Source organism: Equus asinus, chromosome 3, assembly GCF_041296235.1.
Source record: "Equus asinus isolate D_3611 breed Donkey chromosome 3, EquAss-T2T_v2, whole genome shotgun sequence".
NCBI lineage: Eukaryota > Metazoa > Chordata > Mammalia > Perissodactyla > Equidae > Equus > Equus asinus.
The window spans coordinates 131,227,853-131,254,207 of NC_091792.1; the positions used below are offsets into that span (position 1 = coordinate 131,227,853).

Genomic DNA, 26,355 nt, shown 5'->3' on the forward strand with positions numbered 1-26,355 from the left:
CAACTTAACAATAAAAACAGCAAATATTTACCAAGCACTTTCTCTGTCTAGGCACCTTGTACTCATCTCATTTGATGCTCAAAACAACCCAATAAGGGAGATAACGTTATTCCCCTTCTCATAGATGAGGAAACTGAGGCACAGAGAGGTTAAATGCCTTGCTTAGATTGACACAGCTAATAAGTGTTAAGAGCTGAGGTTGACTGGTTATAATTACTTATCTCCTGGAGATTAGAAGCAAAGTTTAGCAGATATATATGTCTTTGGATAATAAAGCAAAGGAGGGAAGGGGGACATTTATTTTTACTTAGTCAAGGCAGGAGAATGAAAAGCAGTTCTTCTTGGCAAAAAGTTTGCGAAGAGCTGAGTTACGCCATTCTGGAAATGAGAGTCACTCTCTGGGGCCTGTAGAACCTGAAGTGGCTTGGGCACCTAAAAAGTTGGCCCCATCCGTATTGGAAGAGATCAGCAAAGGTGATGCTAGACAACTGAACCTTGAAATGAATATGATGTCCAGAAAGGACACACACACACGCACACACAGCTAAATTGGTTTCACTGTAAAGATGGAAGTAGGATTGGATTGCCTCAGTCTTGAGGCTAAAATATTGCTGCTATAATTATTCAAACTTCTTCTTAAGTGCCTGTAGAAGGACTGCACAGGTATCATAATTTTTCAGTGCAGCTCCCAGATCCTATTTAACAAGAAGCCGTACAGTCAACAGGAGTGCAGTCTCGGAAGCCAGACTACCTAGGTTCAAATCCAGTCTCGTTACTATCTGTCTGACCCCAAGCAAGTTATTTAACCTTTTGTGCCTCAGTTTCCTCATCTGTACAACTGGGATAACAATCATGATACCTATCTCACAAGGTTGTTGTAGGGATGAAAAGAGTCGGTATGTCAAGCACTTTGAACAATGCCTGGCACACAGGAAGCACTGGATAGGTGCTAGCTCTTATTATTGTTGAATGAAATCTATGGAATCAGTCAAGAAATCTGTGTCTGGCTTTTGAATACAGTGAAATGATAAACAATTTATCAGGATAGTGGTTACTGCTAGAGGGACGGAAGATCTTATTGCTAGAAAGGGCACCTGGGAAGTTTCCGCAGCGGATATATTTTGTTTCTTGACCTGGGTGGTAATTACACAAATATTCATTTTACAAAAATTTTGTTAAGTTTTTCTTGGGTTTTGAGCACTTTACTACCTGTGTGGGTTTTTTTTAATGTCACACTAGAAAAAGACAAAAAGGAAGGAGGAGGACGAGTGGAAGGGAGAGAGCGGAGGAAGAGGAGGAGAAGGAAGAAGAGAAAGGAGAACGAGGAGCTCCATGCAGTGTGACTTCCCTGTTACGCAACACTTTTGCAGCAAATGGCCATTTCACAGGAAATCTACGCCAAGCTCTGTGTTTAATTCCAGTTTTTCAGGTGAGAAAACACTGGCATGGAGAGTTGGTAAGTAGCATCTTGTTCAAAGTAAATGAATAACTGAGTTGAAATGCGATTCCTGAGGAACTTAATCCTAATCATTGGTTTGCTGACAGGTCTACAGGGATTGGGGGAGGCCTAGGGCAGGGATTAGGAGCTAGCTGGATGTCATGAGCCCAGCTCTAAAACCAGACAGCAAATGTGTGTGGTCCATGAATCACTGCAGCCCTTCCAGAAGAGGCGATGTCTACAGGAGATCTAGAAACACAACCCCTGAGAGGAGGTTCTAAGGAGTCTGCCGAGCATCAAAGAGGAGTCATGCGTCTGCAGATATCTGAGCAGCCAACTTGTAGGAAAGGAGAACTAACGTCTCAGCAGGGCTGGAAAATTATCTTGACGACCTGCCCTTTGGCAGAATTGGCAGGGGTGAGGCTTCTGGGGTTGGTGGAACTTCCCACACCATCATTGTGGAGAGCAAGGTGGGCAATTCAGGTAGGTGGAAGCAACACTTTATGGCTGCTTATCATCCCCAGCTCCAGAAAAGAAACTTCTGGAAAATTCCCACTGCCCACTCACATCCTGAAAGGGACCCTGCAGAAGTGCTAGGTCTGGATGAATATGAGCTGCATTTTAGAGCTAGAGACACCTAAGGAATCATAAGACCCATCGACTCCTTTCACAAGGAGGAAGATCAGAGGCTAGTGAGGCAAAGGCACTTACTCAGGATTACTTAATTCACTAGAGGCACAGCCAGAAGCAGAGCACAAATTTCCGCCTCTGGGGAGAACTCCTGACAAAGGCAGTGATTACTCATAATAAAACAGATTTACTCAAAAACTTGAAAGAAGAGTGTTAAAAATACTGGTAAGGGCTACATTAGGCCATAAACCTCAGAAATAAAACTCATCGGCCCTAAAATAAAAACTTCAAATGCACAAGAATTGCAGGTCTAAGAAAGACCTCAGGATTCATTCTCCTACCTCCACTCCCTAACCCCGACTTTAGACGCCCACCGTGTGTCAGGCCGTGATGGAGTTCTGGAGATAAGCAGTGAGCAAGACAGAGGAAGCCCTGCCCTTGATGAGCTCACAAATCAGCGAAAGGAGGGAGAGAGGGCGAGGAGGAGCAAGAGAGAAGAGGGAGAGAGGGGAAACTATAATCATAGAAAAACGAAGGGCTTTGAAGAGAAAGCACAGGCTTCTAGGGGAGCAAGCAACAGGTGGATCACACTAGAGGATGAGGACATTTGCTCTTGGCTTCCTTTCCCATCTCCAGATGAACTTCTCAAGTACAGAACATTCTTTAACAGCCAAGTTTGTCACAACAGTGAATACCACACCCTAGAAGCCAGAAACCAACTGAATCCTCAGAGTGCATATTACAGCACCTAGGAGCCGAGGATAGACTCCTTGAGCCTTTAGGGAAAACTTAGACAATCTTCCAGAGATGTGCCCACATCTCCCAAACAACGCTAAACCCATAGCTCACCTTCAAAGGGACCGCAGTTTCTAATATTTAGCAAAATGTTACTTACTGGAAACACGTCACTCTCCTTTTAACACAAATGCGAAGACAGCCATTGGAAGGTAAGCTTCATGAGGAGGGGGTTTTCACTGTCTTGTTCACCACTCCGTCCTCAGCCCCAGGCACACAGGAGGTGCTCAGGCACTACTTTGCAGAATGAATCAGCATGCTATCATGAAGAATTCCCCTGTTCTGATCAGACAAAGTTAGAAAACCTAAAGTCAGGAATGAAAGTACTCGCTAATGTGTCAGGGAGCCAAAAGGACCCAGGGGCAGTAAATGAAAATCGGGCAATGCAGACTGATTTATTGAATAGCCACTTGGAAACTCACCAAGCTCTTTCATTATTTGCCACGCAAGCCAGGTCGTGAGCTTTGGCAAGGCAAGTCAGTCTGCCAGAAGCCGTATTGTCTGGGACTTCCCATGCCTGTGGAAAGGAACCGTGAGTAGGACCTGGAAATTCGCAAGCTCTGGGGTAAAGACACCTGAATAAAGGATGATGGGCCCAGGGAGGAAGCAGCCCTACTGTGTTGCAGGCACTGGCCAGCACTGAGGATGCAGGAGTGCACATACCATCCCAGCCTTTGTGGAACTTACAGTCCATGGGGAAGACAAATATTCCAGGAAGAATCGCATGATGACAGTTGTGATCACTGACACAGGGGAAAAGCACAGGCTATGGGGGTGGGTGTCTCATGGGGTCCTAACTTTGTGTGTTGGTGGAGGAAGATTAGGGGAAGCTTGCACGGGAAAGCGATATTTAAGCTGGAACTAAAGGATAGTAGGAATTAGTAGTTTCTAATTAGCCAGAAGTCAGATGCACAGGGACACTCAGATCATAGTAAGGAGGAATGGGTAGCCACGGAAGGGTTCAAGGGGAGGGGGTGGGGTAGAGCTCACCTATCAGATTTGTCCTTCAAAACGATCATCCTGCGTATACCCAGTCTGGCACTAAAGATTAGAGATGCTAAGGTGACTACGATACCACGTCAGCCCTCAGGAGCTCAGAAACCACTATGGAATACAGATGAAAACACAGTACAGTGTGATGCGTGAACTATCTCAATCATTCTCATACCTTAGCGTGCATCAGAGCCCTCTGTGGGCTTATCAAAATCTAGACCTCTGGGCCCCACCCCCAGAGTTCTGATTTCATACTTTGGGAGTGAGGCCTGAGAATGTGCATTTATAACAAGTTTCCGGGTGACACTGATGCTTCCAGTCTGGGGACCACACTTTGACAGCCCTAGAAGGAATCGAATCACATGCATGGAGTTCATTCTGAGTGGTGGGGGAGGAAAGCATTTTGGAAGAATCAAAGCCTGAGCAGAGTTTTGAGGGATGAATAGGAGTTCATTAGACAGACAAGGCAAAAGAAAGGCTACCCTAGGTATGGGAAAAAGCATGAACAAAGAAGCCAGAAGTAGCTTGGTGGGTCCGCAGGTGAGAAAGATGAGCTGGCAAATCCCAAGCAAGCGCGGCAAACGGGATAACAGAGGAGGAGCTGCTGCTCTCCCCAAGGGAACTATCACCGACAATACCCTCTCTGCTCAGCAGGCATCCATCGCACGAAGGACCAAGCATTTCCGGAACCCCAGGCCCCAGCAGAGAGAGGGGCTGGCTGTGGAACGCCTGGGTCTCTCCTGCTCCACGTCTCACGTGCGGCAAGCTGCAGCTGCACACCATTTTTCTTTTCCTCCCAGAACAAATTACAGGTCTTTTTTTTTTTTCTCAAGTGGCTTAGCTGAGGCCCATAGAGCAGGTTTCTGTACTGAATGAGGCTCTTGACTCTGCCAGCCTGGGAGAAATTAGGTCGGTTTAATCACCGGTGATGTCATAAAAGCAGCTTTCTTAATGGGAGTGCTGATTGGAGGGGGGGGTAGAGACGGGTGCTGAGGTCACCTCTGAGCAGAACTGCACAGGCTGCTGAGGACGGCTCTGGAGAAAGGCAGATCCACGGGCAGTGGCTGCCCAAAGCCTTTGAAGTTTCATTTACAGTGTTTTACAACCATATGCAGGGAGTAAATTGTCCCTGCAGGCTGCTGCACTTTGCCCTCCCCTCCAAGGGGCGGTGGAAGTCACACTAATAGTATCTGTCACAAGATAAGGGCACAGGATCAGAGAGCAAGGAGGAGACAGAGTTGGCCTGTCCGTGACCTTGTAGTGGGGAGCTCTGTGGCCCTCTGCTAAGTTTCTCAGGGCTCTCTGCTGTCTTGGCGTGTGTCCCTCAGCAGCTCAGCCACCCTCTCAGGGTCCCGCCTCCTCAGTGTCTGAAGTCTTAGCAAGACGAGGAGGAAGGCATTTTATGTTTCCAGCAGTGGCACTGAGTTCGTGCAAAATCAGAATTGAGGTGGAGCAGATTTGTTGAGGAGGTGTTTGCTTCTGTGGTTTCAAGCAGTCGTTTCCAAACGCGTGGACGTCCACCCTTTGTCGAAAAGCACCCAGGTGAGGCTGATGAGCCACGGGATTTTGAAAGCCTTTGCTTGGAGGTTTAAATGGAGAAGAGACCTTGATGAGATGGTGGTCTCAGGAGTGCCCACAGCTTGCTGCTCGAGGACCCCCACCAATCAATAGCATCAGCTGGTGGGAGCATATTAAAAATGCAAAATACCAGGACTTCTGAAGCAGAATCCACATTTTATTAAGCTTCCCAGGTGATGTGTGTGCTGGTCTATACTCCACATCATTCAAACAGCCTCTACGCCCTGTTGGCTTAGCTGCTGGAGAAGGCCCAGCAGTTGGCCTCAGTGCAGTGGGTCTTCGAACGAGCTTGCTGATGCACAGATTAGAGGCCTGGCTGCTGGGAACAAGGCTGCTCTGGGCATCAGCCTTTGCAGCTTAAAGTTGGATATTTGCATAGATCAAAACAAATTAACCAATCCCCCAGAAGAGGATTCTTTCCAACAAGGGTCCTGACCCTCTGGCAGTGCTTCAGTCACTTTGAACAAGTGTTTATTTTTCAAAACGGGGGAAATTTCCAAAACAGGGAGCATCGTAGGATAAAGCGGGTGTGGTCCAGGCTTCTCAAACTTTGTCGCGCCCGTGAGTTAAGTGCAGATTCTGATTCAGTAGTTTTAGGATGGGGCTTTAGATGCTGCTTCTCTGAAAAGTTGCTGGTAATACTGCTGCCACGGTCCACAGACCCTGCTTTGAGTGGCAAGGCTCTAGTGGGCTTGCAGGCACAGAACTGGATTTGAATCCTAGGTTAGCTATGTGACCTTGAGGGTGCTTAACCTCTCTGAGCTTAAGTTTCCTCACACCAAAAACGATGCACTACTTAGCTAGTAGGGGTGTTAGGAAGGTCATTGTATTAGTCTCCTGTTGTGGCTATAACAAATTACCACAAACATAGTGGCTTAAAACCACACCTATTTATTATCTTACAGTTCTGGAGGTCAGAAGTCCAAAATGGTCTCACTGGGCTAAAATCAAGGTGTCAGCAGGACTGTGTTCCTTCTGGAGACCGTAGAGAAGAATTTGTTTTCTTGTCTCTTTCAACTTCTATAGGCTGCCTGCATTCCTTGGCTCGTGGCCCCTTCCTCCATCTTCAAAGCCAGCCACGTAACATTTCCACATCTCCTTTTCTGCCTCTGCTTCCATTGTCACATGTCCTTCTCTGACACTGGGTCTCCTGCCTCCCTCTTATAACCACCCTTATGGTTACATTGAGCCCACCTGGATAATCCAAGATGATCTCCCTATCTCAAGATCCTTAACTTAATCATATCATTCAAAGTTCCTTTACCTCATAAGGTAATGTAGTCACATGTTCCAGGGATGAAGATGTGGACATCTTTGCAGGGGCATTTTTCTGCCTACCACAATCATATAAAACAATGGAAATGGAGGCAACCAGCCACATGCCTGGCACATGAGTGCTTCATAAGTGTCAACCTGCATGCTTTCTTGCCCAATGCAGGGGTTCTAGAACTTTGGCAGTATCACAATCCCCCTGTACTACTGTAACAGAGTTTCTGACTCAGTAGGGTTAGGGTGGAGCCTGTGAGTTTGCATTTCTAACAAGTTACCAGGTGATACTGATGCTGCTCCTTCCAGGATAGTAGTTTGTGAACTACTGGCCTAGTGGGAAGGGGATGGGCTTCGAAATCAGGCCAACCAGGGTTTGAAACCTGCTCCAGCATTTGAGAAATTACTTAACACTCTGGGACTTCGTTTTCTCATTTGCAAAGGGTTCTTGTAAGGTTTAAACGATGCGGAATTACCATAGTGGTGTGTATGAAGAAGTTTAATAAACGACTGAGCTATATGTTATGGATTCTTTCTGCTCATTGCAGTCCTCAGACCTTCCTGTTACTGTGTGGCGTAGGCCTGCAGCAGACAGAGAGAACTCCTGCTGTGGGTTGGATTTTGAAGTCTTAACCCCCAGTACCTCAGAATGTGCCTTTCTTTGGAAATAGGGTCATTGCATATGTCACTAATTAAAGTAAGGTCGTTAGGATGGGCCCTAATCCAATATAATGTGTCCATATAAAAAAAGGAAATTTGGACACAGGGTCACGTACATTGAGAAGACACAGGGAGAACACCATCTACAAGCCAAGGAACTACAAGAAGCTGGAAGGCCTGGAACAGATCCCCCCCCCTAGTGCCCTAGGGGCGCTCGGGCACGGCCCTGCCAACACCTTGATTTCAGACTTCTAGCCTCCAGAACTGCGAGACAATAAATTTCTGCTATTGAAGTCTTTCAGTTTGCGGTATTTTGTCACAGAAGCCTAGGAAAGTGATACAGCCCCCAACAAAGTCATTTCTTTGTTTCTTCATTACACTGTTCTGCTGCAGCCAGGCCCTAAAGGCCTGTGGGGCCTGGTACTGGGTATCATCAGCTCTGAGGCCAGGCCCTCTCCTGCACGCAAGATGCTCACTGGCTTGAGGGATCCCAGCTCGGAGAGAAGAGGGTGTCCCACAGAGCTGGACAGTGAGGAATGGGGTTGTGTTTCTAGAAGGATGTGTATGGCCCAGGGGCTGGCAACTGTAAAGGGCCAGGTAGTAAATATTTTAGGCTTTGCCAGCCATAGACAGGCAGTGGTCTGTGTCACAAAAGCATCCATAGATATACATAAACAAATGAATGTGCCTGTGTTCCAATAAAACTTTATTTACAAAAACAGGCAGTAATACCATAGGCAGGATTCAAGAAAGAAACAGTTGATAAGCTGGACTTCATTAAATTAAAGACTTCTGCTCTGTGAAAGACAATGTCAAGAGAATAAACAGGCCAGAGACTGGCAGAAAGTATTTGCCAAAGACACATCTGATAAATATACAAAGAACACTTGAAACTCAACAATAGGAAAACAAACAACCTGATTTTAAAATGGGCAAAAGATCTAAACAGACACTTCACCAAAGGAGCTATACAGATGGCAAGTAAGCATATGAAAAGATCCCCCACATCACATGTCATCAGAGGAATGCAAATTAAAACAATGAGATATCATTACACATCTATGAGAATGGCCAAAATCCAAAACACTGCCAAAACCAAATAATGGCAAGGATATGCAAAAACAATACTCTCATTCATCGCTGGTGGGAATACAAAATGATACAGCCACTTTGGAAGAAAGTTTGGCAATTTTCTTATAAAACTAAACATACTCTTACCATATGACCCAGCAATCACACTCTTTGGTATTTACCCAAATGAATTAAAAATTTATGTCCACCCAAAAACCTGCGTGAGAATGTTTACAGTGACTTTATTCATAATTGACAAAACTTGGAAGCAACCAGGATATCCTTCAGTAAGTAAATGGATCAACTGTAATACATCCAGACAATGGAATATTATTCAATGCTAAAAAGAAATGAGTGATCCAGCCATGCAAAGACATGGAGGAAACTTAAATGCATACGACTAAGTGAAAGAAGCCAATCTGAAAAGGCTACATACTGTGAATTCCAACTATATGACACTCTGGAAAAGGCAAACTATGGAGATAGTAAAAAGACTAGTGGTTGCCAGGGGATAAGGGGAGAGAGGGGTGATTAGGCAGAGCATAGAGGAGTTTTAGGGCAGTGAAACTATTCTCTGTGATACTACAATGGTGGCTACTATCACCGTACATTTGTCAAAAGCCATAGAATGCACACCACCAAGAGTGAACCTTAATGTAAACTATGGAATTTGGGTGATAATGATGTATCAATACACGCTCATTGATTCTAACGAATGTCCCCTCTGGTGCAGGATGTAGATAGTGGGGAAGGTCGTACATGTGTGGGGGCAGGAGTATATGGGAGATCTCTGTACCTTCTGCTCAGTTTTGCTGTGAACCTAAAACTGCTCTAAAAAATTAAGTTTACTAATTAAAAAACAAAACAAAACCAGACCACAGGCTGGATTTGGCCTGCGGGCTATAATTTGCCAAACTTGCTTAATCATATCCATTGACCCCCACTGTTGAGACCCACATTTTCACTTTCAAACTTCATTTGACACTGTGTAGCCACCATGTACCCTGTGCAAACGGCTGTCAATGTTGGTTCAAACTTGATTCCAGAAGAAACTCATTACTAGACAGTGGCCAGACACAGGGATGTTGCATGGGATCCAGCAGCTCCTTCCTACCTACAAGCAAGGATTCCTGGTCTTAATGGCAAATGATAAAAGTGGGCCTTCAGTTTGCAGAGAAAAATCAGGGTCCTTGGCTACCAATAGGCAGCTCTTTAAGCATCTCAGCCCTTACACAGATCCCTCGGTGGCCATCACTGAGTGAGCCAGTAATGGGTTAAAAGCCAAGGCCCACACTGAAGTTTTAGCCCCAATGCACCTTTATAATAACAACCTGGGTCTGGATTAGCATTCGAGAAAATAACCCCTCAGGAAAGTGTTCTCTAATAAAAGGATCCTATTTCCACTTCACCTTCTACCTTTTTTTTAAAAGTAAAATCTGAAACAAGCTCAGAAGGCTGTCAAGCTGTGAGTGAGTGATGAGTCAGACATCTAACCAAACAAGTTTGCTCTCCTTGTGCTACATGACACCTGCATCAGTGCTCAGTGGTGAAGGTGGGGCTTGTAAATAGGCAGCCACCCTGATGCATGGGGCCCTGTGCAGGCACGGGCAGAGTTCATCCAAATCAAGGAGGTAGCATAGCTGCCCACGGCTTTGGCACTGGCATGGGCACTGTGTTCTTTAAAGCTTTGACTTGAAGTGTGTAACTACTTACACCTGTAAAATGTTCAATGCCACAAGCCAGATGCTTAGACAAAGAGATGCCCTGGCCCCCGTGCCTTGAAAGGCCTGAGGTATTTGTGGGCTAATGGAGAATTTACTCTACCTTCCCCACTCCTCCTGTCATCTAGGAACAGTCCTCAAATATTAAAGCTGGCTGTAAAGGAAAGAGGTTAGTTTACTATATTATATCAAACTATATTACATTGAATCCTCACCGTGACTCTGCAAGATGGATATTATTATCTCCATTTTACAGATGATGAAACTGAGGTTCAGAGAGATGATGATTGTCCAATGACCCAAAGCTAGTAAGTAGTAGAGACAGGGCTAGAACCCATCTCTCCTGTCTTCTGGGCACTGCTTCCTCCACTGCACCAGCTGGGGAGTGCCTCCACTCTGATCTGGAGCAGCCCAAGAGAATCCAGAAGTTTCCAGGGAAGTTGGAGGGGGCATGGATTTGGGAGTTTACCCTAGAGTAGCCCCAGGGTAATTGTGGGGATCCAAATCAAATTTGAGATTGATACCAGCCTCCCAAAAATCTTCTCTGCTGAATTGGGCCCTAAGCAAAATGGAATTCTCACACCCACGTGGAATAACCAGGTTGAATTTGTTGAGATATAGACTGCGTAGATACATCTTACAGGCACCACAGTCAATGAGCCTTCTAATACTTATTTCCTATAATTTTACTTATGATTACTTCTAGAGATTTATGCCCAGATAGATATGGAGGACAGCCTATTTACACTGAATGAACCACAGTCATATGGGAGAAAATAAAATAAAAGAATGAGGTCCTCCAGTTCCCACTAGGTGCTTTTAAAGGTCCATCTCCTTTGAGCCAAAGTTGTAGATTGTTTGCAAAAATGGTCCCAATTCTCTGCCCTTTCCTGTATCCATACCCTATGCAATGTGACTTTACAGCTGCTTCCACCGAGGCTGGAGTCCATTTCCCCGCTCCTTGAATCTGGGCTGGCCTTGTGACTTGCTATCGCCAATAGGATGTACCAGAAGTGATGGTGTGTTGATTTCAAGTCTCACACACTCTCCTTGCTCTCTTTGAACCCTGTCCCGCCATCATGCGACAAGCTGGGGCCAGCCTTCCAGAGGATGAGACCACAGGAAGCTCAGATACGCTATCCTAGCTGATGCCATTTTAGACAATCTGGCCCCCACCCTATCTAGCAGGTAACAACAGATGCATGATTCAGGCCAGTCTAGATAATAAGAACCACCTAGATGAAGCCAAGCCAAATTGCTGACCCTGGAATTGTGAGCTAAACAAATGATGGTTGTTTTAAGTCACTAAGTTTTAGGCTAGTTTGTTTTGTAATAGTTATATGATATACTCAGTAACCTTTTTGATAGGAATCTACCTTAGTAACATAATCAGAAATTCCAACAAAATATGTATACATGGAAATCTCATCTCAGTGTAACTTATAATAGCAAAACAATTTTTGTGAAAGCTTAAATAACTGGTAAAAGGAGATGGGTAAAATAAATCTTGATATATCCATACAGTACAATTTTATAGTGCAGCTATTTACCGCACAGATTACATAGCCTATGGTTCAGCCACGCTGCAGAGTGCTCTGTAGGTACAAAAAGAAATCAGAATGTCTCAATACTCTGCAGTGATCTCCAGGACATTGGGTTAAAAAAGAAAGTACGCCTATCTGGGCTGGGAGGAGAGAGGATAAGTGGGCTCAGGGTGTTTGGGGCAATGAAACTATTCTGTGTGGTACTATAATGGTGGAATGTGTCATTATACATTTGTCAAAACCCATAGGATGTATATCACCAAGAGTGAATCCTAATGTAAACTATGGACTGTAGATGATAATGATGTGTCAGTGTAGGCTCATCAATTGAAACAAACATACCACTCTGGGGAGCCGGCCCGGTGGCGCAGCGGTTAAGTTCGCACGTTCCGCTTCTCAGCGGCCTGGGGTTCGCTGGCTCAAATCCCGGGTGCGGACATGGCACCGCTTGGCACGCCATGCTGTGGTAGGCATCCCACATACAAAAAAAAGTAGGGGAAGATGGGCACAGATGTTAGCTCAGGGCCAGGCTTCCTCAGCAAAAAAGAGGAGGCCTGGCAGTAGTTAGCTCAGGGCTAATCTTCCTCAAAAAGAAAAGAAAAGAAAACAAAACATACCACTCTGGCATAAAATATTGTTAGTGGAGGAGGCCATGCATGTATGGGAGTAGGTGTATTTTCCACTTGGTTTTGCAGTGAACCTAAAACAGCTCTAAAAAATAAAGTCTATTCTTTTTAAACAAGTATCCATAGCTTATCTAGAAAAGAGGAGGACAGCAAATATATATATTTGCTCATATTTTAAAATGCATGAGAAGAACAAAATAATTTTTAAATGGTTATATATAGGAGGAGGGAAGGGATAGGGAAGAGTGTACAGAAACAGAAGGTGGACTCCTCTAAACCGTGGTTTGTAGATTTGACTTAGGGACCATGTAAATACTTCATGTAATTATGAAATTAAAATGTATTAAATCCCTAAAGATAAAAATCAAAATGAAATAGAGGAACCTTATGGTGCATGGAATTTGTGGCACAACCACACAGGAGGCAGCTCAAATGGCTTTAAAATATAGTAAGGTGACTTGACACCCAAGCAGGATATAAACCAAGACCAAAAACAAAAAAAGAGCTGCAAAAAATCTTAAATTGTTTTCAGTAATCATATTGCTGATGGTAGTGCTGGTATAGTTATTTTGAGACTGTTGTGTCTATCACGGGGTAGAGCTTCTGGATAAGCAGGTTGGTGTTGTTAAGAACCAGGAAGGAGGGGCTGGCCCTGTGGCCGAGTGGTTAAGTTTGGGTGCTCCGCTTCGGTGGCCCAGGGTTTCGCCAGTTCGGATCCTGGGCGCAGACATGGCACGGCTTGTCAGGCCATGCTGAGGCGGCACCCCACATGCCACAACTAGAAAGACCTACAACTAGAATATGCAACTATGTACTGGGGGGATTTGGGGAGAAAAAGCAGGGAAAATAAAAAGAAGATTGGCAACAGTTGTGAGCTCAGGTGCCAATCTTTAAAAAAAACAAAAAAGAACCAGAAAGGAATGAGATACAAATATAAGGTCAAAGAGGTTCAGTTAAAAACCCATAGTCCAGGAATCGAATTGCAAGTATTAGCATACTTGCAAACGCCAACAAGGTCTTAACCAAATAGGAGAAACAAATACAGTAGTCCCTCCCTGATCCACAGTTTCACTTTCCGCAGTTTCAGTTACCAGCGGTCAACCATGGTCCAAAAATACTAAATGGAAAACTCCAGAAATAAACAATTCGTAAGTTTTAAATTGTGCACCATTCTGAGTAGCGTGAGGAAATCTCGCGCCATCCTGCTCCGTCCCACCCCGGACATGGATCATTTCTTTGTCCAGCGTACCCGCTCTGTATACGCCGGATTCAGATCTCTGGATCCGCTCTGTAACATACCCACCTGTTAGTCGCTTAGCTGCCATCTCAGTTATTAGACTGACTGTCTGGCATCTCAGTGCTCATGTGCAAGCAATCCTTATTTTTCTTAATAAGGCCCCAAAGCCAACTTTATTACTAGTCACTGTTGTTAATCTGTTACTGTGCCTGATTTATAAATTAAACTTTATCATAGGTTTATGTGTAGGAAAAAATATAGTATACAGGCACACTTTGTTTTGTGGCACTTTGCTTTATTGTGCTTCATAGATATTGCGTTTTTCATGAGACCCTCCACCAGCAAGAAGATTATGGCTCCCTGAAGGCTCAGATGATGGTTGTCATTTTTTAGCAATAAGTATTTTTTTAATTAACATATATACATTGTTTTTTTAGACATAATGCTATTGCATACTTAGACTACAGTATAGTATAAACATAACTTTTATATGCACTGGAAAACCACAAAATTCTTTCATTGCGATATTTGCTTTATTGTGGTGGTCTGAAACTGAACCCACAATGTCTCTGAGGTATTCCTGTGTATAGGATTCCATACTGTTCTCAGCTTCTGGCATCCACGGGGGGTCTTGGAACAATCCCCCTCAGATAAGCAGGGGGCTACAGTAGTGGGAAAAGTAGGCATTGTCACAGGGCAGAGGATAGGTGAGTAGCAGATGAGCAGTGTGGAATCCTGGGTCACATCCAGCACACAGAGTCAGTGCTTCCTGGGGAGCCCCAGGATTGGGGCTGCTGACAGGTGTGATATTCATGCAAGAGTGGGCCTACTCCTGCCACATGTTTGGGAGCCCTGCCCAGGTCAGCTGAGACTGAGTAGTTTGAAAAAAAAAAACAAAACAAAACAGCTTCCCCTAACTGCAGGTATCGCAACCTAAAGGGCTCACAAAGTCAGGAGTGAAGCGGGAACCAGGACTCTTGCAGTCACCCAGTGGCTAACAGGAATACAAAGAGAACCTGAGTGCTTGAGCCTTGGAAAGTAGGGGCCTGGGAGCTAGAAATCCCTCCGGGACAATCAAACCACTGTGACGGGAGACCTGGAACAGATGTAGCAAAAATCCAAACATCAAAGTGTTTGGCCATTTGGGGAGTCAATAAAATTGTTCAACTCCATCCCTCTTGTGGCAGTAGCACCATGCCTCCAAATCCTCTGGCGATTCTTGGGGTTGGGAGAGGAGTCTTCTTTTTTCCCCATCACTTCCATCTCTGAGCTTGTTTCCCCTGATTCAGTCCAGTGAACAGGCTGCCTAGCTATTGTTCATGGGCTGCCTGTGCCGAGGCACACGGCTTCTCTCTCTTGAATTCCTCCAAAAACACTGCCCACACGAGGCTCAAAATTGACGCTCAGAAAAGAATTTTGGTACCAAAACTCCAAACGTCTTCAGGTAGAACAACGGACCCTCCTATTCTTTTAAGTCCTTCTGTCTCATTACCAGTAAATCCCCTGCCATGTTTCTTTGTCCCTCAATCTTGAGTTAGATTTTCTTATTCTCCGTTCCCCATCGCCATCCTTTGGTGTCCTCTCACCCCTAAATTCAATTCTCCTCATTTTTTAATGCAGATGAATTCATCTCTACCTTTCCCCTCCACTGCGTGACTGAGGGTCATTACTGTGCCCTGCCAAGCCCTGGGCAGTCCATTCCAGGTGCTACTCTCATAGCAGCAACAAAGAACTAGAAATAGGCTTTGAAATGTGCCCTTTCTTCTCTGTCTCCCTCTAGTCTCTGTGAGAGAAAGGGGGCACTACAGAGATAGATTCTCTGTCTGAATTTATGCAGAATCCCTTAGGTGCTTTGGGTTTTAAATAGCAATTCTCCTCCTCACATTATATAGACAACAGGGTAGGAAAAGCATCAATTTAGGGACCAAAATACCCAGTGTCCAGTGCCAGCATCGCCAAGTGACCTTGAATAAGTCACTTCACTTCCCTTCCCTGAAACTTGGTTTGCCTACTGGTAAAGAGCCACAATTATGTCTCCCAGAGCTGTTGTGATGCTTAAATAAGAAAACGTGGGAATCTTTAAGTGTGATAAGAGACTATAGACGAATAGAGGATTGTTAGTCTCGTTAGCAAGGAAACTACTATTTATGTAGTTGGTGATCAACCAACAAGATAAGTCGTTGGTTGGTTGGTTGGTTGGTTGGTTTTCCCACGCTGTGCTCAGGGAGCTGAGTGACAAGGAAAACTGAAATGAGTTGCCTAAATGGCCAGTTCAGCCCACGCTGGTTTGAGAGTCAGGCTGTCCTTCTGCCAAGTGCAGACAGGCCACCCACATGCAGAGGGTAATGGGGCAACTGTGGGTGGTCTTGAGAGTCAATTGGCAGTTTCCATAGTTTTAGAAAAAAAGGAAGAGAGTGACAGAGTCACCAGCTAGACCCATGGGGGCTTGCTGATGTCAAGAGACTTGGGCAGGCCTTCTTTACCTGAGGCCTCTCACTCACGTCAAAGCCAAACACAGACAAGCAAAATACAAGATGATGTTCCCTTTTGGTTTGGGGTCACTCTTCATTGACTGCTAAAAACTTTGTTATTACCTGTAACTTAGCAACACCAACTTCCAATCGTTTCTGATTTTTTTATTATTGGTTCCATCTTTTTGTTTGTTTTTGCTTTTAATCAATAGGTCTTAAACTAAAGCAAGTTCTTAATGATACAAGAGTTATGGGATGCTTCTTAAAATAAAGGATCACGGTCATGGCCAACTAAGTTTGGGAAATGGATGATTTCCATTAAAGAACCACAGTGTGTATTTACCTTTTAGAGCTCCTAAGAAGTCCTGAAGTGAAGAGATCTGTTTAACTTCATTTAACCCAGTGTTTCCAAACTTATGCTCTCATTCAACCCTCTCTGTTATTCCTAAAGAACACTTGTTAACATCCAATAGAGATAATTTCCAAACAAGATTTGAGGAATGCTGCTTCACTGGACATTTCCATGCGCCTGCAAGTCTATTCTCAACCTTCTTCTCACTGCCCTGTGCTAAGAGGGGCTGACTTGTCTGAATTGCATCAGGAGTCTCTTGCCTTCTGACTTCCAGTTGGGTCAAACCAATGGGAGGAGATAAGAGGGTAGGTAGAGCATGAGGTAAAGGTATTGATTTCCTCAGCTCATTTCTTTCAAGGTTGCTGCCTGCTGCTGCTTGAAGCTCACAGTGGCCCTCTGTGTAGTTACTCCCTCCAGATTCCAGTAGCCAATCCTTCCTCTTGTCCATTCAGGCCAGAGTGGTACCCACTCCGCAACATTGCTAATCCCAGGTTCCTGCTCCATCCATGGTCAGTTTCCCTTAACTCTGCCCACACCCTGGTAAATTGTCCCTTTAAAACACTCATCTTAATTACTCCATTTGCCTATTCTCCCTTTTTCCTGCTACAGCCCTGACTAATGAACTACTTTAAATCCATGAGGGGCTAACAAAAAAGTCTTACATGGTGACATACAGGAAATATTTAAAAATCTAATAAACAGCCAATTGCAGTTAGAATCCTGTAAGATATGCAAAGCAGAGCATAGACTGCCAGGGTAATAGATCCCCAAAATAGCTCAGCCTGATGTCACTGGGCCATTAGTTCCTGTCCTGACTCATCATGCTTTACAATCTCATAGCCTTGAAAGGGCTTTGACAAGGCCAGGTCCATGAGTGGCCAGCCATATCCTCAGCTGTCAACAAAGACTTCCAGGTCCTTTTAGGATATTCAGGTTTCTAAGTTGGAACACCAGTGAGGAAACTTAATTTTTTAAAAAACTGTTTTGATGCGACACTAATGAAAAGCATCTGCAGTGGATTCTCCTTTATAAATAGGGCATCCTCTCATCTCCTTCCTCACCAGGATCTTTGGAGACTAACGAACAAGCAAATTCAATAGATAGGTCTTGTCCTCAGTTGGTTATCAAACATGTACCAATGTCTACTGAGTGCCAGCTGTATGTGCTACAGCCAGGGCACCTGGTGAGAGAAGGCATCGAAATCAATGAAAATATTGACCCCTTCTCTTGAGGAATTTACAGTATTGTTAAAAGAAAATTTATACTCTCAACATTTGAACCCAATCATATAAAGCTTAAAATGGTATTACAAACAGTATAGATATCTAATGTAGGCAAAAAGAAAAATCTTTATATTTTGTTCAATATTGATTCTAGGTGTCATGTGTCTGTCTGATTGCATATCTGTCTATGTACATGCAAAAAAAATGGACAGGTTTAGAAGCAGCATGGAATAAAGAAAAGAGTATGAGTTTTAGAGTTAATTATTTGTTAACTTGCATGACCACAGGTAAACAATTTACTCTTTCTAAAGTTTCCCCATCTGAAAAATAAACAAAACAAATGAAATATATCAAATACGTAGGTAGACAGACACAGTTGTCATGAAGATTTGATGAAATAAGACAAACGAAGGAGCCTAGATGGAGCTGGCCCTTTGGAGGCCCTCATGACATGTCAGTTCCCCTCTCTTCCTTCAGAAAAAATAGACTTTGAAATCTATTTCCAACCTGCTTATGAAGGCTTTGTGGAGAAGGTGAGACTTTAACAGATTTTGACTAATAAGGGAGGGGAACAACAGAAATCATGACCCCTTCAGGTCCTGCCAGAAAGGAAAACTAGGGAACATAAAAAAAATCTAAGTGTCCACAGGAAGTTTATGCCATCCATTCTGTTGCCTCCAGAGAAAATTAAACTTAATCCAGAGAACACTCTCTTTCCTAAAGTAGTTTCTAGAAAAGTAGTCCCATAACCTACCCAGGTAATATCATCTAGAGTCACTCAAATTTCATATTTTTACTCTTACATCAAGCACTTCTGTCTACTTCTCAGATTTCTCACTTGCAATTTCAGCTCCGCTGCCCCACCCCAATCCTATGTCCCCTGAGACCGTGTCAATTTACTCACACTTGGTGCCATGGCGTTCTCCATTTCCTTTTACACCATCATTTGTACTCCGTTTTTCCTAGTCCTCAAGAAAGTGTTACACAGGTACCAGACTAACATGGGAAGGAGATATTGGAAATAAATTCAGTGTAGGTCCTGAGATGCCTTAATCCCAAGAAAACTTGAAAAATCAGCTGGAGAAGAACTGACCGCTTTGTTTAGAAGAGGTGGAAAGATTCCCAAGCCAATTCACACATCGCCCAAGACCATTTGTGTGTGTGTGTGCATGCGCTTGGGCATGCGTGCGTGTGTGCGTGTGTGTGTGTGTCTACAGGACATTTGCAAACTGCTTGCTTCCTCAAGGACTGTACCCCCTGCAACAGCCCAGGAATTAGCCAACTGGCGAGGTGAGCTCTGATGACCACAAATACTGTCATACCCAGAGCTTCAAACATCATCTAAAAAGAGGCAACAATCCATTCCCAAACCACAATACAGTCTACTTAGCAGAAAGAGACAGGACCACTCTGTAAATTGGTGAGAGATGGAGGAAGAGCTGGCAGAGAAGGGCTTCCTTGTTCATTTCCCCAGGCGGTGCCCTGCAGATCATGGTAATTAGGGGACAGGGTGGGGCCCTCTGAACTGAAAATGATAGGAAAGATGCTGCTCTAATTACTGGATTTTACTGGGATGATACTTGAGGTGTGGTTATTACCATCTGTTGAAGTTCATTAACTAGACCTCATAGAAGGCAGTCTAGGTCTCTAAAGGGAAATGGGGACACAGTATTACAGCCTGCCCTGAAGCCTTTAAGTGGATGCCATTCAAAGGCCAGGTCCAAATGGTCTTCTTAAATACAGAGATATACTTGGTGTTTTTTGCAATGAAACTGTTTTTGGAAAGAAGATATCCCTGAATGCATGGCCCTTTTTGCTGTATGTAGTGAGTATTGAGCACCAGGGCACAAACATACGTGATCCTGGCCCTCACTGAGTTTACTGTAATTGCTCATTGAATGGCCTATCTGCCCTGCTTAGCTATAAAATGTGACAATTTCTATGACTAGGAAAGTGTAGGGTGCTCTGAAATCACATGGCAAGGACAACTAATGGAAGTAGGAAGCTTCCCTGAGGAGATGTCATCTCTGCCAAGACCCAAGGTGGGGCAGTACATCCACCCCAAAAGGCCAGGATGACAACCCCACCTCCAACACTGTTCACCAGATGGGTGCTTCTCAAACTTTAATGAGTGTCCAAATCACCAGAGGATCTTATTTAAATGTAGGTTCTGATTCAGTAGCTCTAGGGGGCCCTGAGAGTCTGCATTTCTAAAATGCTCCCAGGTAATGCGCTGGTCCAAGGACTACTCTCTGAGTAGCAAGGTGCCAGATGACTTTCTGAAGTACTCAGCTTCTTTATGCCTTAGTTTTCTAGTCTGTAAAGTGGGTTTCCAAGGGTTAGAGAAACATGAATATGGATTCATTTGCAGCAATTTTTTTGACCTGATCACACTACTAACCAAATATTTGCTGATTGAATAATATAGTGTGTGTGAGTGTGTGTATGCGGGCACACAAGAATCCCTGGAGACTTGCCAAATTGCTTTTCCTTCTATCTTGTCAGTGCTTTCTTCACCTAGTTAAAGCTTTTTTAAAAATACTTTTCCTACTTAAGCTTTTGTACTATTATTAGCCAGATGACAGCTCCTAAAATATATTAGATGAAGGAATTGAATTATTTAAAATATTAAAGTTCTTCAGCTCAAAATTCAAAAGCTGTTGGTATCTTGTAATTTGGGAGGTTAACTGATTTACTGATACATGTAATAATCCATGAGCGAAGGCAGGGCCCATGTAAGCTGATTTCATGACTAAGTGACAAGCACTTGCTATCATACAGCCTTCTTGCTATAATTAGCTTTCAGGTTAAACAGCATATCATTCATCTCAAAATTGCAAAATTTATACTTGCAATCAAACAGATGTTAAATTCAGGGGCTTCATGACTAACTATGAAATTCACCAGTTGTGCCTTGACATCTTGGTTTCCACAGCATTTCACCAAGAGCCTGAGTCAGGGTGTGAAGGGGATTTTCAAGAAAGCACCCACGGCTCAGGCAAATCAAAATGCGGGCTGGGTTCATCTCAGATAGGAAAGTGGTAACAAAACACAAGCTAAATTCAGGCCAAGCAGATTTAGTCATTTTTTGAAGGGAAATTATGTATTCCACTGATTGGCTCACCAGAACTATTCTCTTTGAGAATACCTTGTTAATATCATTCTTTTCTTACCTTTAGGACATTTGGGATCTTTTTGAAAACTCCCAGTTCCTAAGTGCTGTCTGATTGCTCCTTCCATCTAATTCATAGTCAGAAGTATTGCTTAATAATTGCATTGTGTGAGAGTACACTTCAGGGAGAAGACGCCATCCCTCCTTATTTATTAAGCTTCTCCTCTGTGCTGGGTGCCCTGATGAGCCCTGAGCTACCTGTGATGAGTACAATGGATGTGTGTTCTGCCTTCTGGGACTTTTTAGTTCTGGTTGGGGGAGGCAGAAACAATGCAAGTAAACAAACAAATAAGTACATAACTTCAACAACATGCTCTGAAGGAAATGAACAGGGCTCAGTGCTAGAGAACCATAGGGCAGGGGAGAGGGGTCTGGTTTATTAGGATGGACAGGAAGGGTCTTGCTCAGGAAGTAACATTTAAGCCTAAACTGAAGTATGAGCAGAAGCCACTCTGCAAATGTCAGGGAAAGTATTCTCAGCTGAGGGAACAGCATGTGTAAAGGCCTAGCGTGTTCAAGAATCTGAAATGGGTTAGTGTGTGCTTCTTACTATCCAAAACTAGCTTCCTGAGAAGATTAATGTTCCTCTGTAGGAAAACAGTCAAAATATAGTATGTAGAGATAGTATATAGACTTACGTGATGTGATGGTTCAGTATAAACTCTGAAGACATGCTAATTCCTGGCTCTGCCATTCACTAGCTGTGTGTCCTTGAGCAAATCATTAAATCTCCCCATGCCTCAGTTTCCTCATCTGTAAAACAGAGAATAGTAATGGTCCCCACCTCATAGGGTTGTTGTGAGAACAAAATGATGAACAAGTTAATAATTGTTGTCACAAAGTAAGTATTTTGTGTTAGCTCTTATTACAGACAATTACTAGGGTATCAGAGAAGTGGGATAGGAGCTCTGACAGTGAGAAGACCAAGTGCCACAAGGTCACAGAAGCAGGAAAAAGAAGTTCCATTGGGGGACATCAGCAGAAAAAGTCATGATGGAGATAGTCTTTGATGGGGATTTTGAAGGATGGAGAGAATTTCACCCTCTGGAGATGGTGAAAGCAAAATCAGCCACCTGGGGAGCTTTTTCAGCTCCTCTTTCCCCTCCTCTCTCACATCCAATTGATCATCAAATTCTTTCTCTGATTAGCCACACCGCCTTTGTTCAAGCTTTTCATGTGTCTTGTCTGGAGTGTTGCAATGACAATTGCCTTGTCACCAGCCTCCTTTCAGACTCGCGCACACCTCTAGGATGGAAATTGCCCATTTATGTGCTTGTCTTCCCCTGGAGACTGGGCCTGTTCCCTGGCTTTTAATCAATGCTTGTTGAACTGAACTGCTATCTGCTATTGTTCCGCTCTGTACTCATCAGAGTCCAATCAGGGAAACAGAAGCTATTCTAGGTGTTTCCAAAAGGAGGAATTGGTTTGCAAGTGATAGAATAGCTGACAGGCCAACAGGAGGTCTTAGGCAATCCGAATATTAGCATCTGCAGGAAGCAGCTACCACTCTAGGGCGGGGAGGAGGAGGTACTGCCAGAGCCTGGAGGCCAGGGCTGTGTGACCAGGGCTGAAACACAGCTGAAGCTGCCTGACAGGAACTGGCATGGAGGGAAGGGCTCTCCAACAGAAGAAATGGGGAAATACAACCTCTAAAGGAGATGCTGCCTAAGGCAGTAGGAGTGAAAACACCCTGGCTTCTCCCCTATTCCCTCCCCACCGGGTTTCTGACAGTGCCCTCCAAAGGCTCCATCTACCTGGGAGCCAATTGGCAAGGGAGCCTGGGAAATGTAGTTCCCTATGACACTGTGCAGAGCTAGAAGGGAGTAAATGGGCAGCCTATGGCACCTCCTCTGAATCTGCCCCCACGCTGTTGCCTCCACAGATCTTTCTAGAATGCAGATCTGACCTTGTCATTTCCCCAGTTCCCACAGATGTAATCAGAACAGCTCCTTGATGTCTCTTGTACAAGATAAAGACAAAACTCTGTAGGCCTTAAAAAATAACAATGGGAATATATCTGAGAGGCTGTTCAGAGAGGACCTCTCTGAGAACAGCACCCACAGCACCCCAGGTAAGACCCGAGGCCCAGAAAGGGAAGGGATGACCTCGTTCGTGTCTCCAGGGGAGTGGCACTGAGTATGCTCCAGCACCTGAAGCTGATCCTGTCAGAATGTTCTCCAGTGTTATCATAGCAAAAAGTAGTACATATTCATATGCACATTCGAATCACGATTGATGCTTTCCTAGGTGCTTTCAGAAGCACTGTCTAATTTCATCCTCACAACAATAGGTAGGAGGGACATTATTACCCCTGATTAATAGCAATTAGTGAGTACATGGGGTCACAGGAAGGTGAATTGATATGATTGAAGCTCAGACCCACCAGCCGCAGGGTCTCCCTAGAACCTGGGGCCTCTTACTCCTGATCAGAGGTTGTTTCCACAAGATCCACGGGCCCAAGTCTGGGTTATCAAACCTCTAAAAGTCCTTGAAATCAGGATGGAGCCTCTTCAAGGGATTTCAGTGCACAAAACATTGATCAGAAAGCACGCGTTAGCCTAAGTTTCTATGCTACAATGAATGTGAGGCTCATTTTCTTCCCATTGTACTTCAGATCCCTTAACTTGGTAACTAAAATTATCTATGAGAAAAATGAATTATTAACTAATAAATTAAGTTTATTTGGTGGGGAAAAAAAATAAGCTCCAACCCATGGGAAATGAGGGCAGGAAGAGAGAGGAGAGGGCTCCGAACAGGGATACGATTCTGTCGTATGGCCCCTTCCTCAACATTCAGCCCTTCATAAAGCCCTCTTACGCTTTGTTTCTTGGCTAGAATTTTTCTGTTAAGAAGGGGCAAGATGAATTTAGAAGGTAGGTTATGAAGAGGGGATAAAACAAAGAGAGCTTAACAATAAACTTATAGAAATTGGTGCTAACTCTTAGCAGGGCCATTTGACACCACCTATATCAATATTCCTAAAAATGTGCCTTTCCTTTGAACCAGCAATGTCATTCCTAGGAATCTATCCTAAAGAACCAAAATCATGGTCGTCCACAGATACGCATGTAAGAATGTTTATTGCAGCCCTACTTATGAAAGTGGCAAATTATAAATAACCTAAATGTCTAATAATAGAGAAATTGCTAAATAATCTGTGGTATGTTCATACAGTGGAAAATCATGTGGCCATGGGAAATGATGGCATGAGAGAAAATGGTCATGTAAAGATGTTAAGAAATCAAAGTGAGCTGCAAAACTTTATATAAAAAAATGAACATGCATCAAGCTACACTGACCATCTATGGGTGCTATAATTATAAATGATTAACTTCTTTCTTGCTGGTTGTGTCTTCTAAATTTTGTACACTGAATTGGATTGATTAGGTTTTTTTCCCAAATTTTAAATGCATATATTATTGTCATGGTAAGGCTAGATAATTCTTTTCAATCAGGTTTATTAAGGGTGTAGTCTATATATACACAAAAAAGCACATTTTAGTACCTAGTTCTATAAGTTTGACAAACTTATATGACACACTCAAGATACAGATTCCTTGACACCCTAAAAAAGTTCCTTGCATCTCTGTAATCAATTCCCTCTCCACTCTCAATCATTGATCTGTTTTCTCTCACATAAACGGAATCATATAGTGTGTAAACTTTTGAGTCTGGCTTTTTGATTTAGCATCAAACTTTTTAAATCAATTCATACTCTTGCATGAATCAGCAGTTCACAGTATGGATATACCACAATTTGTACATCCATTCATGAGCTGAGGGGCATTTGGGCTGTTTTTAGTTTTGGGCTATTATAAATAAAGCTGCTATAGATATTCTCATACAGGGTTTGGTGTGGATGTGTTTTCATTTCATTTCATTATATATTTCATAAAAACTTAAAAGTGGGATTGCTGTGTCATATGGTAAGTGCGTGTTTAACTTTATAAGAAACAGCCAAACCATTGCCCAAAGTGGCTGCACCATCCCAGGCCTTGTTAGCACTTGGTATTGCCAGGTTTTTTGCTTGTTTGTTTTTTATTTTTTAAAAGCCATTCTGAGAGGTATGTCATAGTATCTTATGGTTTTAATTTTCATTTCTTTAATGACCAGCGCTTTGGGGCATCTTTTCCTGTGCTTATTTGCATCTGTATCTCTTCTTTGGTGAAAGTCTATTCAAATCTTTCACTCATTTTTGGAGGGATTGCTGTTTTCTTATTACTGAGTTACAAGAGTCCTTTATTTGTTCTAGATACAAATCCCTTATCAATATATGATAAGAAAATGTTTTCTCCCAGTCTGTGGCTCACCTCTTTATAGTATGTTTCAAAGAACAGAAGTTCTTAATTTTGATGGAGTCCAACTTATTAATTTTTTATGAATTGTGCTTTTATGTCATATCTAAGAAATCTTTACCTAACCCAAGGTCACAAAGATTTTCTCTTGTTTTCTTCTAGAGTTTTATAGCTTTAGGTTTTGCATTTAAGTGTTTAATCAGATATGTGTTTGCAAATATTTTCTCCCAGTTTGAGCCTTGGTTTTCCATGTTTATCATACCTTCCGAAAAGAAGAAGCTTTTAATTTGGATGAAGTGAAATTAAGCAATTTTTTAATGGCTTGTGTGAATGTTCTTACTTTTATATTAAAAAAAAAAAAAACATTTTTTTCTCTCTTTCCCTCCCTCTCTCCCTTTTTTCCTTCTTCCCTCCTTCCTTTCTCCCTTCCTTCCTCCCTCCCTTCCTCCCTCCTTCCCTCAATCTCTCTCTTCCTCCTCTCTTCTTCCTCCGCCCTTCCTCCCTCCCACTTCACCTCCTCTTCCCCCTCTGCTCTCTCCTCCCTCTCCTCTCCCTCCCTCATTCCTTCCTTCTCTAACAAAGAAAGACCTAAGAGGTGAGCAGAGGGCGGTGTAAGATAATGGTCTGTGAAAGCCCAGGTCCTCTCGAGGGCTTCTGCACACTGTGGTTGTCAGGATATGAGTCAGAAGCCTAAGGGAGGTAGATGAGCAAACCTGGTGGATAAAATCACAGAAAGATGCAGGCTTGTGCTTAAGCGGATTATTAAACCCACACACTTCACAGCCACTCTCAAAAGGGAGATGGGTACACATTTTTTCTCTTGTGTCTCAAAATGTAAATAAAATGGGGATTGCTCTGTGGAAATAAATGAATACAAATAAACTCATTATTACCTGGTTTCAAAGAGCATGTTTCATCACTTTCAATCCAACAGTTCAACTGTGGAAGTTAGTGGAAACATCAGTTGCTGTAGCCCATTTTCCAGTAAGGGAGTGTTTGCAAAGGTATCTTATTTCGTGGATCAAACAAGGCTGGAGCTACTTCCCAAGTGGCTCACGAGAATCCCAGGTCTTAAGCTGACCTCCATTTTACATAGTGTTTTGTATGAGTTAAGGGCCAATAAAAAAAAAATTTTTTTAAACACCAAAAGTATGATGTGTCTGAACAAAAATACTTGAAATCAGTAAGGAATTGGATGAGAAAAAAAATCAAAATGAAAAAAAATCCCTTATTCCCATGCTATCATTCAAAGAGCAAACCCTGAGGTCAAAAGTAAATTTCCA

General features: G+C 43.4%; 1 long non-coding RNA gene across 1 annotated transcript in view; it reads right to left on the reverse strand.

Annotated features, from left to right (window-relative positions):
- LOC123284754 (uncharacterized) overlaps nucleotides 1-3,598 on the reverse strand; it is a 65,430-nt gene extending 61,832 nt beyond the window's left edge. The window contains exon 1 of the long non-coding RNA XR_011502268.1: nucleotides 2,964-3,598. This is a non-coding gene — a long non-coding RNA (uncharacterized lncRNA). The remainder of the gene's footprint in view (nucleotides 1-2,963) is intronic.
- Nucleotides 3,599-26,355: the final 22,757 nt, after the last annotated feature.